Genomic DNA, 17,636 nt, shown 5'->3' on the forward strand with positions numbered 1-17,636 from the left:
TCCTTGATCGAAATGGTCAAGCGGTTCTCTTGAGTATTATTTTCTACCTTTTTGGGCTTGAAAGACACAAACTTACGAGAAGGGGCCCCCCTGGAGTTTTCTTTTCCATGTCTTTTTCAAACTCTCTAAACATGAAAAAGGCTCTAAGTTTTACCTATGTCGGACTCGTTAAACCTTGACAAGATTGGAGTCATCGCCATGATGAGACTCGAGCTTCTCCTCCCTAGGGCTCGTTAACATTCTACTAGGTTGGATTTGTCCAAAGGACGAACTTATATCGCAAGCATATGCTATCCCCTTCAAGCTTGTTTTTCAAAAATAACTGGGGTACTCTCCAGCAATGGTGGGGGAAAATTTGGAAATCATCCTTGGTTACCTATGGCAGCTCGTCACTCTTGAACATTGACACTTTTTGCTTCTTACCGGGTTTGGGATATCCTTGCATCGTCATTGGCCTTCTGGGGTTTGGGTTGTCATTTTTCTTCATTCCATTTGATCCTTGTTGTCTCCATCTGACCTTTGATACCTTGGTACCAAAATGTTGCCACATTCCAGAGTCGTGTCACCAATATTTTCAAGAGTATAATCCTTCTGCAGTTTATACCCTTACCTCCTCCTCTAATTCTCTGTTTCACCATATTTCTCTTGTTCCTTGTCTCATGTTGTTGATGGGGGGAACATTATGGCCCTCCTACGATGGGTCGCTTCCTGTCAACACCAGCTCATTATCCAAGAAGTCGATCGAGAGATTCCTTTCAGTACTTTGGAGCTTGCATGCCTCAATGCCAAGTTCTTCGCACTCGACGATGGACATACATCATTGGTCTTCGATCGGGTGATTCCACAAGTGTTTGACTCCAGATCATTCTTCACACTTTGTGGATTGTACTGGCAATACCTTGAGAACCATTGACATTACTGGTGGTCTCTCTCACACTTATTAACGGTTTACATCATTGACCGGTAATCAAGCAACTTTCTACCATGCTCGACTTTAGCACATCTATTCATAGGTTAGGAATTTTACTCAGATCGTTTGGATTTCAAGACCCCAGACTAAGATTAAATATGTTCGGGTTGCACGGACTAGTTCATGATTACATACATGACTCTTTGATTGGATGGCTGCGACCATACCTGAGTCTTTCTGGATGGCTACGACCATACCTCTATCTTTATATATGGTCTTATTGACTGGGTGGCTACGTCCATACCATATGCCAGAGTTCATATGTCTTTTGGATCGTTGTGCCCATGCCTAGACTACATGTATTTCACTATCTGAGATATCAGTTGTACTTGTGTCTGCAGGTTCTCCACGATGGTGTTTCATTTCGGTTATGATTTTGTAAAGCATTTCATCCCTCCCACTCTCTTAGGCTTCATGCTTTAGGGGGCATTTGTTACATAGTAATTTGTCACCAACCTCATATCAGTCCCCAAGCGGCATCTCCATTGTGTCATACATCACATAAACATGTCCATATCTTCCCACTCATTTGAGAAAAGCAACAAAGTTCTCTCTAATCCTGAAGATTGACCCTTTTACCTATTTTTCTGCATCGTTGCAAGTAATCATCATTATTCTTGTGATGATTCTATGTGTTGAACTATAATGTCACGCCATCGTTGCAGGGGTACATTAGTTTCCTACGACGGTCGGATTTTAGGGCTCGACACAAGTCCTCAAGATTCTTCTTGCGACAATTTTTCTGAATGCACTACTTCCATGCGACGTCATCATTGAGCCCTAGTATATGACTCGCGATGATCCAGATATGGTGAATTAGTTCAAACAAAATGCTTTTGGGTGATTCTAGAGCTGGTTGTTGGGTCAAAGGAGTTTGCCTTTCCTCCTCTGGGATGGTAGTTCCACCCTTTGAGAAACCTCCCTTGAGGATAAGCTCCCTCTCCCTCATTTCATGGAGGCTCCTCCTCCTATAAAAGCATTCCCTATTGCTATGATCAGCTAGTTCCTAGTTCTTAGTTTTTGGATTGAAGCAAATTAGCTAGCTTTGGTGTGAGTTTGCAGTGTGAATTGTTGATAGTTTAGCAATTGGTTGTGGATTGCCTTAGCCTTGTATTAGAGCTTGTGAGTGAGAGAAAAAGTTACCATCCATTTGGGAGATCCATTCTTGAGAGTGAATTCTTGAAGAAACATACCAACTGGACCCTTCGAGAAGGCTTACGACGTCAAGGCTTGGTTGTAAGCTTTGCTTTTGATTTATTTTAATACAATCAATGATGGTTTCCTATGTCTTGTGTAAAATGTACTTGATAGCTTATGGTTCCTTGATTCTGTAAGTAAATAGATCATTGTTGTTCGCAATTACATGTTCTATTGTTCTCTTGTGTTGTTTCAGGTTGATTTCTCATTGAGGAGAAGGAAACGATAGCTGGAGCGACGAAATGAAAGCTTCATCGAACACCGGTTTGAGGTAGGCTTTCAACAATGACTATTTAAGGAAATTGATTGTTGTTTTGTCTTGTTGTGACTAGACCCACTCTAGGGCTAGAGGGGTTGCCTCTATTCATAGAGGGAACATTTCCTACTTCACACACATAAATGTTTCAATTCCCCCAGGAGTTCATTTTGTTCTGGGGTAGGCGAAACTGTCACGGATAGTCTCTCAGGAAAGGGTGGAATTGCTTTAGGTTCACTTTCCTCTTTATCTTCCTCAACCTCATATTTGTTAGAAAATTATATATTATGGAGCGATGGAACACATAAAATATTGCAGAAATATAAACAAAGAAAGCGCATAAAACAAGAGAGACACAGATATACGTGGTTCACCCAGTTTGGGCTACGTCCACCCCGAACAGCCAGTCCTTCCTTTCTATTATCCAGCAAAATAAGAGATACAACCTACAGCAGATCCGTTGTAATATCCTCTGTTTTCTCTCATAGTCTCACCTCTCTATTTCCCGCTCATAGAATACACATCTATCACACAGCCTCAAATACAATGCCCTCATACAAAGAGAGGGGTTGCCTTCTAGGGAAAAAACCCTAAACTAAACATAAGTTCTATCGTCAGATCATCCGCCTAATGAACGGCCCAGATTGACTAGAAATTACTATACTTTTACAAGGCAATTTTATAGCTGTTTTTAGCTTTGGGGGTGCTGCCCCCGAAACCCCCCGCCACGGGGGGCTCCCAAAGGTCAGAGCCGCCCCCCCTAGACCCCCCCTGTAGTGAATATTTTACGGGCGGCGTTGCCGCCCCCATTTCGAACTGGGGTCCAATGTGGTGATACCTTTGAATATAGAAGATAATCAGGCTCCACACCCAACAATATTGTCGGGCAGATAAATCGTTCTTGCAAACAAGACCAATCTCCCTAGTATCTAATGATATCTAGTGAAAAGCAAACCAAACAAATTCTATCTTTCTCTAAATATGCAATTTATAAATAAAGGCCAACAGTTGTTTTAGGCCTACCTCAGGTCCAGTGCTAGTTTGTGGAAGCCACGCTCCATTTGTCCAAATGAGCTCCCTTTTAAAGAATCTTCAAACATAAACAAGCACACATATCAAATAGCACCTGCATAGCCAATATAATAAACCATATTTATCATGATGATCAAGGAATTCATGAAATAAACCATAGACGACAATTTATTGAGAAAAATGAATCTCATTGTATTAACTTTAATCAAAGAAGAACTTTAGAACCTTGGTGCCTTGATGCTGTATAAGCTCCTCCCAGGGTCCAGCAAGAATCTCCTCTACTTTGACAAGTTTCACTCTCTTCCCAAAGAAGCCAAAAGGTATGTAATCTCTCCTCTCAAGCTTAACTAGGAAGTCTCAATTCCAACAACATTTACCCTAAAAAATGTTTATCTTTCAACCTCCCTAGCAACCAGCCTAATGCCTCAATTTATAGTGCAGAGGAGGGAAGTTACTAGGTCCACCTTCAAAGGGATAGAGTCCTCCTTCAAAGGGATAAGCTCCTCTCATCAAGGGGTTAGCTCCTTTAGTTATGGGATGCATGAACCACCTAGGAGCGAACCAACCACGTCAAAATTCCTTCTAGAAGCATCCAGAATTAACCCAAAGTGAGTTTTTAAGAATAAACTTGCGCCTTTTTGACTTTCACAAGGGTCCGCACCCACTCCTTTAGAGACAGAGCGGGCAGGTCCACAGGTAACATGACCAACGGGTGCAGGACCGCAGGTAATGGTAAGAGAAAGTGCAGAACCAGAATTTTATAGATTTTCAAAGACTTTCTCTCATTTTTAAAGCTTGACATGAAGAGCTGAGGTTTGAGACTTGCAAAGGAGGACAATATGAGTGGTGATAGACTCACACTGACTGCAGAAAGTCATGGTGACAATATTTTGTGTAACAGGGAGATCCATTCTTGAGAGTGAATTCTTGAAGAAACATACCAAATGGACCCTTAGAGAAGGCTTACGATGTCAAGGCTTGGTTGTAAGCTTTGCTTTTGATTTATTTTAATACAATCAATGATGGTTTCCTATGTCTTGTGTAAAATGTACTTGATAGCTTATGGTTCCTTGATTCTGTAAGTAAACAGATCATTGTTGTTCGCAATTACGTGTTCTATTATTCTGTTGTGTTGTTTCAGGTTGATTTCTCATTGAGGAGAAGGAAACGACAGCTGGAGCGACGAAATGAAAGCTTCATCGAACACCGGTTTGAGGTAGGCTTTCAACGATGATTATTTAAGGAAATTGATTGTTGTTTTGTCTTGTTGTGACTAGATCCACTCTAGGGCTAGAGGGGTTGCCTCTATCCGCAGAGGGAACATTTCCTATTTCACACACATAAATGTTTCAATTCCCCCAAGAGTTCATTTTGTTCTGGGGTAGGCAAAACTATCACAGATAGTCTCTCAGGAAAGGGTGGAATTGCTTTAGGTTCACTTTCCTCTTTATCTTCCTCAACCTCCCTGGGTGGAGGCTAGCTATCTGGTAGAACTTTCCCAGATCGCAAGTTAATTTCCTGAATCTGCACAACATAAGTTGGGCATGATGGTTCCCCACTATACACTTGCTGAGCTTGTTTATTGTTTGGGTTCGGATTCGGCTAGGCAGGCATTTGGGGTTGCTTTGGAGGAGTAGGAGGTAACGGTTGTGGCTAGGCAGGTGGTGGAGGAAAAAGAGCGGGAAGAGAGTTGTATTGGGGCCTCCACCCCTGATGAGGTGCATTCCACTGAGGTGGTGGCTGAGCATAGGATTGAAATGAATGGCTGGCTAGTTGGGCATGGTATTGAGATGTGAAGGACCAAGGAGGAGGTGTGGACCAGGAAGGATGAGCAGGGGGGCTCCAAGAAGGTATGGAAGTGACTTGGTTGGGGTTGTAGTATGCCTGAGATGTCCCTTGCATCCCCTACTGATATGGTCTAGGTCCATGCAGCCACCTTTAGTTTATGTAATAGAGCTACTCAGTGACTCCCTCAACCCCTTGATATACAGCTTTAAGTCCGGGTAAGGAAGGACACTTGTCTGTAGAATGATTTTCTTCACAAACTGAACAAACTTCTATAGAGTTCAATGGGCATTCATTCCTAGGATGCCTCCTGGTGCACCTAGGGAAAAAAATGGCCAAAGCCCTCTCTGCTTCCTCTTGTTTCCTTTTGATATGCAAGGTATCCATTTGCATGGCAAGAGTTTGTAGCATCTCACTCTTGAAGTCTTCCAGCATGTTTCCAATTTCTCCTTTAATGGATGAGTTAGAGGAAGAGGTACTGGCTATGGGTTGACTCCCCCTACCTTTCTTTCTGGCTACTCTAGAATGGTTTCTAAAAATAGTATTTATGTCCTCATAGGATAGTTGGTAGATGTCTCCCCTGGCCAGTAGATGGAGGGTGTCTAAAAGATCTTCCCGAATTCCCCTGAGAAGGACTAGCTTCAAATACTCAGGGTCAAGTGTACACCCAGCCCTCTTGTAACTGAGCTGGAACCTCTCCTCATAGTTCCAGGGACTCATCACTTCCTATATTCATTCGGAAAATTTCTTCTTTAGTATTTTTTGACCTACATTAGTCTCGATACTTGTTGTTAAAGGCTTGCTACATCTGAGCCCAAGTTGTGATGCTATTGCTAGGTAATCCCATGAACTAGCACAATGCTGCATCCTTGAGAGTAGAAGGAAACAGTTTCAACTTTTTCTCATCATCTACATAGTCATAGGTTCAACAGATAACAACAAGCTCAAACAAAGGGTGTCAGGATCTTCTATAGTCAGACCATGGAAATGAGGTAGGGTGGAAGGGCTTATATTCTTCATTTTGGTGTCCCCATTGGTCTCTCGAATGGGAAAGGTACCCTCTATTCTCTCTCCATTCCCCCTAGCATTTCTGTGTTCAGCCATTGGCTCCAAACAAATGTTTTCTTCTTCTTCTTCCCCTATAGGTTCTTCAAATATGTTTGGTTGTTCACCTAAGGGTTCTTCTTGATCGTAGCCATCGAAGAAGAGAGAAGGTTGGTTTTGTGAAGCAGTGGGGGTGTTGGGCAAAATTTTTCTTGAGTTATCTCTATTCCTACGAGGCATGAAAGGAAATATTTTTGGTTGGTTTTTGTTTCTTTTTCCCCACACTGATAGTACCTGCAAAACTGAAATTGGTTGAACAAAACAAATTGCAACTAGCTGAAGTGAACTTACTGAAATGAAATTTGCAGAATTGAAAAGGAAAGCAAGGAAATGCAGAACTTTAAGGAAAAGAAATGACCATTCTACTCTTGCTGAAATGAAATTTGCATAATTAAAAAGGAAAGCAAGTAAATACAGAACTTGAAGGAAAATAAATGACTAGTATACTCTTGCTGAAATGAAATTTGCAGAATTGAAAAGGAAAGCAAGGAAATGCAGAACTTGAAAGAAGAGAAATGACTAGTCTACTTTTGCTGAAATAAACTATTAGTAGAATGTTGCAATAGAAAATAGAAGAAAGCAGTAATCATAGAATACTCTGACGCTTCCCCGGAAATGGCACCAAAAAATGGTGAGCACCAGTATTCCAACAATAATGCTGCAACTCCTGGGCTACCTACTTTACTCTTATCAACCCGGTAGTTCGTAACAAACTTGGAAGCGACGGTGTTGTATGCACAAGTACTAGTTCTTACTGCAGGTTGTCACTTGGTCAGCCAGTGCAAGATCACTAGGAGCTCAAGCCAACTTCTATGGATTCCAGAAGAAGCTCTATATGTGATGAAAGGAGGGAAAGACTATTCTACAGATACTACTCTAACTGCAGAAAGGAGAAAGACTGAAATGTAAAGCAAAACTAGTGAACCCTAATTAACCAACTAATTCTACTTTTGCAGAAAGCGCTATGAAAACCATGAAAATAATGCCATTACCTACTCAAGGAAGTAAACAACATCTAACTAAACTATTTTTGGAAGTGAATGAGCAAAAAAACATCTTTTTGGATTTTTATGTGAATTTGTCATGCATGTAATTTATTTGTTTGTGAATGTGGCAGCGAATAGGTGGCGTTAAATGGCGGTTTTGGGACTCAAGACGATGTAATATGGTGTGAATAAGTCCTAGGAGGTCTCAGGTGGCCTTCTGGAGGCTTTTCCCATACTCATCCTTCAAAACAAATCCTACAGGAAAATTTACAGGAGGACACAAGAAATCTATAGGAGGAAGAACAATGTTCTATATGAGGCTTATAGGAGGAGGCTGAGAGCAGTTTTAATTGTTTTGAAGGTGTGAGAGTGGGTGGAAAAGGTGGATGAAGGTTGGAATGAAGTTTTAGGGCACCTAGGGTCTACCAAGAATCATTAGGAGAGAGAAAGATGATTGGATTTGCTCAAGGAGAGAGGAAGAGACTCTATGGAAAATGCAGGAAATTAAGGCAGAATTGAGGGGATACTTGGGTGACCTGTAGGGCATGGATATGATGGAGGATGGGATGGATGATAGGCTGACTTGCTACTAGAAGATATGTATTGCATAAGCAACTGACAGTCAACCAATGAGATTAAGCAAGCAATGAAATAAGTGCATCTAGAAAAAACAGAGTTTTGCGTCAAACTAGTCTAAATTGTGATCTATGAAAGGAAATGTTGATAACTGCTGCAAGAAAGGGAAGCATGAAAGAAGACTATTGTAAATCAATAAGTGAGCATGATGAAGAAGTTCTGAAGCAAAGCAAAACTATACTATTAACCACCAAAAAGTTGCAAACACTAGAAGTCCTAAGAATGAGGAAAATCTGTGTTTTTAGGGCAGCAAGAGGGTCTTTGCCTCAAATCATGGTCCCAAAGGGAGGAAGAGAGGCCAAGGCACTGTTTCTAGACTTTTGAATCTTTTCATTACCACTACTTAACCTTCTATATAAAGCACAAATGGAAGCAAACTATCGAATCATCAAAATCAACCTATTCTTGACCATCAAAGATATTCATCTAACAACAACCTAATCTACAAACTGAAATAAAACATACAAATAAAAGTAAAGAGGAGCTTGGCTGCTTGGATTGGGTCCTAACCCAAGAACTTTAGCCCTCTGAGGTAACTCAGTGCTAATTCAAAAAGGATTCCATCTTTATTTCGAAAAAAAATAAGATTACATGGAACTGTCAAAATAATAAGCTTGAAGTTGAGTAGAGTTTACATAATAAAAAGTACAACAAAAATCAGACCTTAGTGAGGCCCTAGGCCTCTCTACTTATACAAATGAAACTACCAATAGATTCCTTAAAATCAGAGAGGCTTGGCTCCCAAAACTCGAGATAATCATCAATCATCCTCCACTTGCTTGGCTGGCTTCTAGTGCATGACTTGCCTGCTTGTACTCCAAGCTGAATGAAGGGGAATTCAAAGTGAGGAGTAATAAATGAGGGGGATTCCCTCCTATAAGTCCTCTCCTTTGTCCAATTTGAGGTTTTGCTACCACTTTTCCACTGGATCCTTGACATTGACCTCAAAATTCATCAATAATCTGCATTAAAGACATGTTAGACCACATGGCATCATAACTAACTCAACTCACTATATAAGCATAAATATAATCAGAAAATCATGTAATAAGATAAGAGAATGGTTGATTTGACTAGGTTAGGAGGTAAAATGAGCCCATATAATTACCCATTTATGAGGCTCATCAAGTTCCACTTATGATTAGAAATGTGTTAAATTTTTCTAGGTTCTTCATCACTCTGTCACACACATTGAGAATCAATCTATTTTACAATTTTCGCAGCCTGCATATTTATCACATAATCCTATCTCTCAGTCATTGGATGAGTCATACATGGCGAGCACAGTTGCAAAAAGAAAATTTCATTCTTTCTTTATGTTTTCCCATTTCCATAGTTCGAAATTTTGTTCTTGCACGTCTCTGGTCGAAGTGTGTCCAAACACAACAATGCACTTGCAAAATATCTTCCATGCACATTTCGTTCCTACTTCTTTGCATGTACTTCCAAACTTTGAACATTTTGGTTTTCATTTACCTACCTTTTTTGTTTATTTTTATGCTTGTATATATTTCTTGAGATGCATTCCCTCACATACATGGGCCAACCAATGCGCCACTGGCTACATTGGTAGTATCATTTCACATGTGTCTTCCCTATTCAAGGTTAGGTCAAGAATATGAGTAGGTGTTTTCTTTTCTTGTTTGTTTCTTTGATTTTATTTAATTTACTTTCCACTTCACTTCTTTCCTTTTGTTTGTTTCTTTTCAATCATCAGATAGCTTCTGCATGAGACCATGATTGGCTTCTCAAGCAAGTTGGGTGAAGTCCAAGAGGAAGTTGTACTACTATCAACGCTTGGTTATTTGTCTATTCCATCTCTTTGAGTTATTCTTGCATTTATTTTAGTCGATGATACTCTAATGGAAAGTACGTTCCTTTCGAAGAAAGTCACAATGATATCATGATGCTTGCACCTTTAACTAGTACCACTTACTCTAATCGGTCTTCTATTTTCAGTTAATCCTTGTCAACCAAGTCGAGTAGAGTAAGGAGGGGAGGAAAACATTAACAAGTATGTCATAGGTGTATACAAATATCCTTCTCTGATGGGATAAACTCTTATGCTCTCAATAAGTTGGGAACCCTCTTCTGTGCCCATGAAATAAATAAGTTCTTATGCACAATTCTTTGAACAAATAAAAATGGAAAAAAAATAAAATAAATGAAATAAAGGGTGAAAGAAGAGAAAGATTTTATGCGTAGATAGGTGAAGCAAGAAACTTCACTAGGGTACTATCTAGGCTCACTGGTAGTAGAGCAACGTCTGTGTTCCTGAAGTGACTCCATTGGGGTACTATCTAGGCCTGCTGGTAGCAGAGCAGCACCAAAGATGAAAACTAAGAATCTGACAATACCTTTTACTTGTGCATTTATTGATCTGCTTTTGTATGATAAGTTTTGTTGTGCTAATAAAAATTATAGATTTATAATTATGTGCATGCTTATTGTTTCTTGTGCTGAGATTTCATTAGATATTTGTGCATATAATCAGTTAAATTTACTTAAGTTTTAAAAGATATTCATGAGAAAAATAGCTTTAAAAACAAACACTGAACAAAAAACATGTACAGTGTAGAAAACCATCAAATAGACACATTAACACAGTGTTTTGATGAAGGATTTCACCCCTCCTGGGCTACATCTCCTTGGTCCAGCTTCCATGGCTTAGTCCTCTGTATTAGCTCAATGTGGAAAACAATGCTGTTTGAAAAGCTCTACGGCTCTTGATACCTACACCAATGTGTTCAGAATGTCAAAATTAGCCAAGAACACCTCATTCTAAGCTCAATTTGGTCAAATATTGCTCAAGATATGCTTCATTCAATTTTTCCCTAGGAAACCCTGCTAAAATTGGAGAAGACACCAGTTAACACCACCAAAATTGGCAGCCCTACCGAATTTGGCGTGCCTCCAAACCTGCCACCAACATAAACTTTGGATTAATTAAATTTAAATCTGGATTAGCGGCATTAAGCACACTTATTGTTGGAGAGGTAAATCCCCTCTATGGATAGAGGCGATCCCTACTAGCCCAGAACGGGTCTAGCAACAATCAGTCAATGCTACTATGCAAGTTCCTAATTGCAAATAAAAGGCAGGCAATGAACACCTACTTGGATTCCAACGCTACTGTTTGATGAAGAGACGTCGTTCTCGCTCCTTCGCTTTGGCCGGTCACGATCTTCCACGATCCCCGTAGATAGATACCTGCACACACGAAGAGAAACACAAACACAAGTGTGAAATCTAATAAATGCAATTATACATCAGTCAGAAAGGACGTAATTCACATTAACCATTACAAAGACAAATGAGAATGGAACCATAATAGTAGTCATCTATTATTAATCAATAAGAGAGAAGAGTACAACCAAAGTTCTGACGTTGAATCCTTCTCAAGAGGGTCTAGCCAGCAAGTCCCTTAAGCATTCACCCTTGGAGGTAGATCTCCCAAGACAAGAACTCTCTCTCACACAAGCTCACACAAGAAAGCAACACTTCACAACCTTCCTTAAACTCTCTAGCAATCCCACACTTGTCACACCAACTACCTACTAGCAGTAGCACTCTAAGCATTATCAATTCCACACTATCAAAAACTAGCTGCTCATGGCAATGGTAGAGGCTTAAATAGGAGAAGAAGTCTCCATGAATGGTGGGAGGATGAGCTTATCTCCAAGGAAGGTGGCTCAAATGACGAAACAAACATGCCAGAGAAGGGAGGGCGACATTTACAAGGCCAACAACCAGGTCTGGAGTCATTTGGAAGGCCGGCTGTTAGAACAAACTCGCCCAAACTGGATCAGCGCGGGTGTATAACTGCACTGGAGCGCTGATGTTGCATCTTAATAATAGAGAAGGTTATGTCAGCGCGACTCAATATAAACAGAGGAAGCGATGGTTTATGAAATTCGACCAGCACGGAAAACAGGTGTGCTTCTGCGCTGGCAGTGCATTCATTGTATTATGAGGCGCCAGTCAACGCGGTTATTTTAATAACAGTCACGATGATAGAAGAAACTTTGGCAAAGTGGGTCATTTGGCAGCATTAGAGAGCATGAGCATGATTAATTTGAATTCATGACACAGTAGGGAGACTAACAAGGAGACAATGACAAATTAATGTGTAACAGATGCCCCCTAAAGCATGAAGCCCGAGAGAGTGGGAGGGGTGAAATGCTTTACAAAACTCGCTGAACTGGAACACCACCAGGAAGAATCTGCACGTATGTACAACTGATATCTCTATTACATGTAGTCTAGGCATGGGCGCAGCCATCCAAAAGACATACGAAGAAGGTCTGTGGTATGGACGCAGCCACCCAACTAAAGAGACCATGGTGATAATAAGGTATGGTCGCAGCCATCCCAAAAGACTCAGGTATGGGCGCAGCCATCCATCAATGAGTCATGTAATAATAATCAACAAAATCGCAACTTGGTTTGCAACAGACAAAAACCAGGGTCTTGCGCTCCAACCCGACGCCAACAAAGTACAAGTCCAAGCATGTGAATACATGAGTTGAAGTCGAACATGCATGAACATCGTCTAATTACCAGCCAATAATGAAAACTGTTAACAGACGCGAGAGGTACCACCAATAATGACAATGGTCCTCAAGGTACTTATAGGTACAATCCGTGGCCTGTGAATCAATGAGCTGGTGTCGAACACCCGCAGAATCATTCGATCGGAGGCCAATGATGAAAACCTCACGTCAAACACGAAGAACCTGCCATTGAGGCATGCAGGCTCTAAGGCGCCTGAAGGGAGTCTCTAAGTCACCTTCCTGGATAATGAGCTGAAGTCGACAGGAGGTAACCTTGATCGAAGGTGGGCCATAATGTTTCCCACATCATCGACACGAGATAGAGAAGGATAAAATATTTTGTGTGAGGTATCAGAAGGAGGTTGTAAGTATGCAGAGGTCAACTTCTCTTGAACATATCGGCGGCACGACAGTGGATTTGGCAGTATCTGACATCAAATGAGCAGAGGTCATGGTGACAGGGCAATGAGCAGATGAGAGGTCAAATAGGATAACCCAAACCCACGGAGGCTAGTGTAAAACAAGATGAGAAATCCCCACCCAGACACGAATGCAGACTAGTGCCATGTTCAAGAGCGACATACTGCCGACACGACAATTATTATAGTTCCATTTTCGCCACCATTTCTGGCAGGTACCCCGATTACTTTTGGATGACAAGCTTGACGGGGATAGCATATGCTTGGAAAGCGTCATTTCGACGGTGTCCGATGTCATTAAGTTTTAACGAGTCTGACAAAGGAAGAACTCGGCGTCTTTTCCTGTTTAGAGAGTCTGAAAAGACAGCGGAAAAGAAAACTCCAGGGGGGTCCTTTTTCGTAAAGTTGTGTCTCTCGAGCCCGAAAAAGTATAAAACAATGCTCGAAAGAACCGCCCAACCAGTATGATCGAGGAGTACTTTTCATAAGTAGTGACTTTGACCCGAAAAAGTAGAAAAGCGGTCAGAAGTACGTCATTTTGGAGCCGATAATGAGTTCGAAACGACAAACACCCGGCAATCTTTTTAGTTTAAACGGTCGAAAAAAGAACTTTAAAGACGACCGCCTCTCGTTACTTTTAACGAGCCGAGAGGGAGCTCGACCATATTTTCTTGCTTTACGTCGAAAAAGAGGTTAAAGACGACGTTTTGGGACCAAGCGTGTATAAGACCGTCGTGACCCCACCGGTTATGAGAATCTGCACAAGAAACACCGCACGCGTAAACCTATTCGAAATAATATGTACCACATGCATAAAAACATAGTAAAACAACATTGGCACCAAGCACATGGTAAAAAACATGACAAAACCCACATTTATGAAAAATGATAGTTAATTATAAAATTTTTACCATAAATAGGGGGGTAAAAGGAGGTTTTTACCATTGTTACCATTTTGAGCCGTGGAGGACGTTGTGGAGCTGCAAGGTTGACGTAGCAAAGTCCATCCCGTGTGGACATCAACCATCCTGCAATCTGTTCTAGGTAGGTTCTCCTTCTCCTGCGCTTCATTTTGAGTCATTTTAGCCGCATTTCCATGGTGGGAAGTGGTAGTTTAGGCGAATTTTGTGAACTTCAATTCGCCCTCGGTCAGCGCAGATTTCCTCATCGGGTCCGCGCTGATCAAATGATATTTACACATGCCACCTCGGGATCAGCGTGGAAAACACGTGTGCTTCTGCGCTGACCCAAGGAAAAAAACACAGGGCGCCATAATCAGCGCGACTGTTTTAAAAACAGTCGCGCTGATGCCGCGAAACTCAATTTTTAACAATTTGAACGTATAAATTTCAACGGTCAGGGCTCTAATGATTTTTTGTGGCCATGCAGGACAAAATGGAATTTGTTTGGCAAGAGAGAGCTCACGATAATGAGGATATAGCAGCATTCGCCGATGCTGGGTGCCGTAATGCAATGCGGGCATGCGGGTTACTCAAATTCTTCCTCACTCCGCGCCTGCGAGCACAGCCCGATCTCCTCGAGTTCCTAATCAGAGCCTGGAATCCTGTTGATGGAAAGTTTACGATTCGAGGCCGTGATATCGAGTTCGATTACACGGATATCTATTTTTTGACCGGGTTATCACGCCGAGGTGAGATGCCCATTCTGGAGGGGCAGCGACCCAGTGGTGAAACCCTAGATACGCTGATGGCTCGGGTGTGCCCACGGGCACGCAAAACGCGGAGTGGGAAGGTAGCTATTCCGACGGTGGAGGACATCGTCCTTCGAACCATACTCTTCATGGTGACCCGGGCAGCGGGCTGCTTGGCCAATCACGAGGCTTCGAAGACCCATCTTCTATTAGCTCTCGAGTGTTTACATCCCACCATATTCAACTGGGCAGCAGCAGTAACAACCAGTATGAAGAGACAGCTGAGCAACTGCCGACGTGGTGAGTCGAAGCAGTTTGGTTATGGGTCGCTTTTACTCCCGCTCATGCTGGAGCGGGTACCGGGCTTACAGCTACAGGACGTGGTCGTGGATCCACCCAGAGGTCCCCGGGAGACGAGGGCTAGTCGATGGGGCCATGTCATGCTGGCATAGACTTCCGTGGAGATCCAGACATGCCACTGCCTGCGGGAGAGCATTAGGACGATGGTGGTAAGCCACTTGATCTCTTTTTAATTTTTTTTTATTTTTGTAATTTTTTTTAATTTTTCATGTACATGTCTTTACGATGAATGCTATGGTATGCAGACGTAGGACCGACGAGACCCCTTGGTCTGGCCCCAGAGGCGCGGAGAGAGGCACAAGGCGTTGGGGCCCTGGCCCTGGCTCCTCCAGGAGTCGATACGATGGAGACTGTGACACAGAACCTCGAGGGCTTACTGGTGGGGGTTCCAGATTACCAGGGGATTGAGGAGGTCCCCATAGCATCTCAGATCCACACAGTGGGGGTAGAACCCAGGATGCACCGCCTTTTGAGGCGGGTGGCACGGGCAGCTGTATGCTACAGAGAGCATAACCCACCACAGTAGACATCTAGGTCTTATTTCCCACTGATTTTTTTTGAGAGACACGCGTCTCAGATGTACTGAGGACACCGGCCTTATCTAGACATATACACTTATTTTTGAGCGCCTTGGTGCGCCACATGATATATATATATATATATATATATATATATATATATATATATATATATATATATATACCGATTTTGGATGGGATCTTTTACATGTGATGATGTTTTTATATGCTATGCAAATGTCTAACACAAATGTAATCTAATGTATCAGTTGCATAACATACGACCCACATATTTTAATTTTTTTTGCAAGCTTAAAAGCACACACGACAACACACATGCAAACTATGCTTGGAAAAGGATTTTATATATACACATGCTTATCCTATGGTCTTATTATGTTTTCTATGTCTTCTTGTATAAAGTTTATTTGTTACACAAATGTCTGTCTAATACATGGTTTGCCAATGCATCAGTTAATGTGTTTAATCGTCTCGGAATATGTTGATATGTGATGTAATCAAAATTCCTTTCTAACAATCTTACACGTAAATACAACCTTAGAATGCGTTGGTCTCTGACGGAATATCGCCCGTTGAGTTGATGGACGACAAGTTGAGAGTCCAGGTTCACCACCAATGCACGAATGCCGAGATCAACTGCTTCGGCTAATAACTCAATTACAGCACTGTATTCGGCAACATTGTTAGTGGTACGACCCAAGCACACACCTTGAAGATTTAGCAACTCTTCGTGAGGATCATAGATCACCCACGCCGCAGAAGGAAAATTGCAAGTGCTACAGCAGGCACCATCAGCGAAACCAACATAAGGTGCACTAGACATCTGCACAAGAAGCAGAAAACACAATAAGAGGCAAACACGCCTTCACACCAAAGCAAAACATGAAATCATACACACATAACACACTTGCTAAAAAGACACGTATGTACAAGCTAGGTGCACGAAATCATGCATAGTATTTTTTCAAATAAAGCCCGTTACGGGGCTTATCGAGAGGATTTCCTTCGTAGTCAATCAGCTCATATGCCCCCTTCTGCAAAACTCTCTTCACAATATAAGTGCCTAGCCACATGGATTTGAGTTTGCCTGCCCTTAGCTTGATCATAGAGCAGTACAAGATCTCCCTCAACAAAGGAACGAGGTTGAATGGTATTGTCGAAGTGAGCCTTAACTCTCTTCTTCTGTGCTTCGATAGCTAGAGAAGCTAAGCGACGGGTCTCATCTAGCCGTTCTAAATAAAGAAGCTGTTCCTCCACCAGAGTGGTGTTGGGAAGAAACTCGATAGCTAACTTTAACGAAGGAATCTCACATTCAACAGGAAGGGTGGCCTCCAGTCCATAAACTAGCTGAAAAGGGGTGAAACCGGTGGCGTCCTTCACAGAGGTCCGGTAGGCCCACAAGGCGGGGAACAACATCAGATGCCAATTAGACTTGTGTGTACCAATGGTACGTTGGAGCATTGTGATCAAAACTTTGTTCACAGCTTCAACTTGGCCATTGGATTGAGGGTAGTACGGCGTCGAACTATCTTGACACAAGCCTAGTTGGGTCGTTAGTTCTGTCATCATGTGATTACGGAAATGTTTTCCGTGATCCGTGACGATAGCCTGAGGGACTCCAAACCGAGTAATGACATGATTAAACAAAAACTGCGCCGCTGTGTGACCGTCTTCATTCAATGTAGGCATCGCTTTGGCCCATTTGGTGAAATAATCCACGGCAACGATGATATACCCATGCCCCCCGGCCGAACGAGGGTTACAGGATGTATAATCGATGCCCCATTTGGCAAAAGGACCTACGGTAACAACAAGGTGCAGTGGTGCAGGAGGTGCACGCATTTTCCGGTGGTAGATCTGGCATTCATGGCATGAACGGACGACAAGGATGCAATCCTTGAAGATGGAAGGCCAGAAATAACCAGCACAGAGGATTTTCTGGGCGGTGGCATATCCGGACATGTGGCCGCCACAAGCACTGGAGTGGCAGTCATTCAACACCCGCTTAGCCTCCTCGAGAGTCAAACATCGGCGGAGAACAAAATCAGCGCCGAGGTGGTACAGGGTATCGCCAATAATGCGATAGGGTTGAGATTGATGACGAATCCTCGTCGAGCGTCTTTCGATACATTGGGACGGAAGGAAGAC

This window comes from Pinus tabuliformis, chromosome 5_2 (assembly GCF_031772625.1).
Source record: "Pinus tabuliformis cultivar Carrire ecotype Pingquan chromosome 5_2, CPIR1, whole genome shotgun sequence".
Taxonomy (NCBI): Eukaryota; Viridiplantae; Streptophyta; class Pinopsida; order Pinales; family Pinaceae; genus Pinus; species Pinus tabuliformis.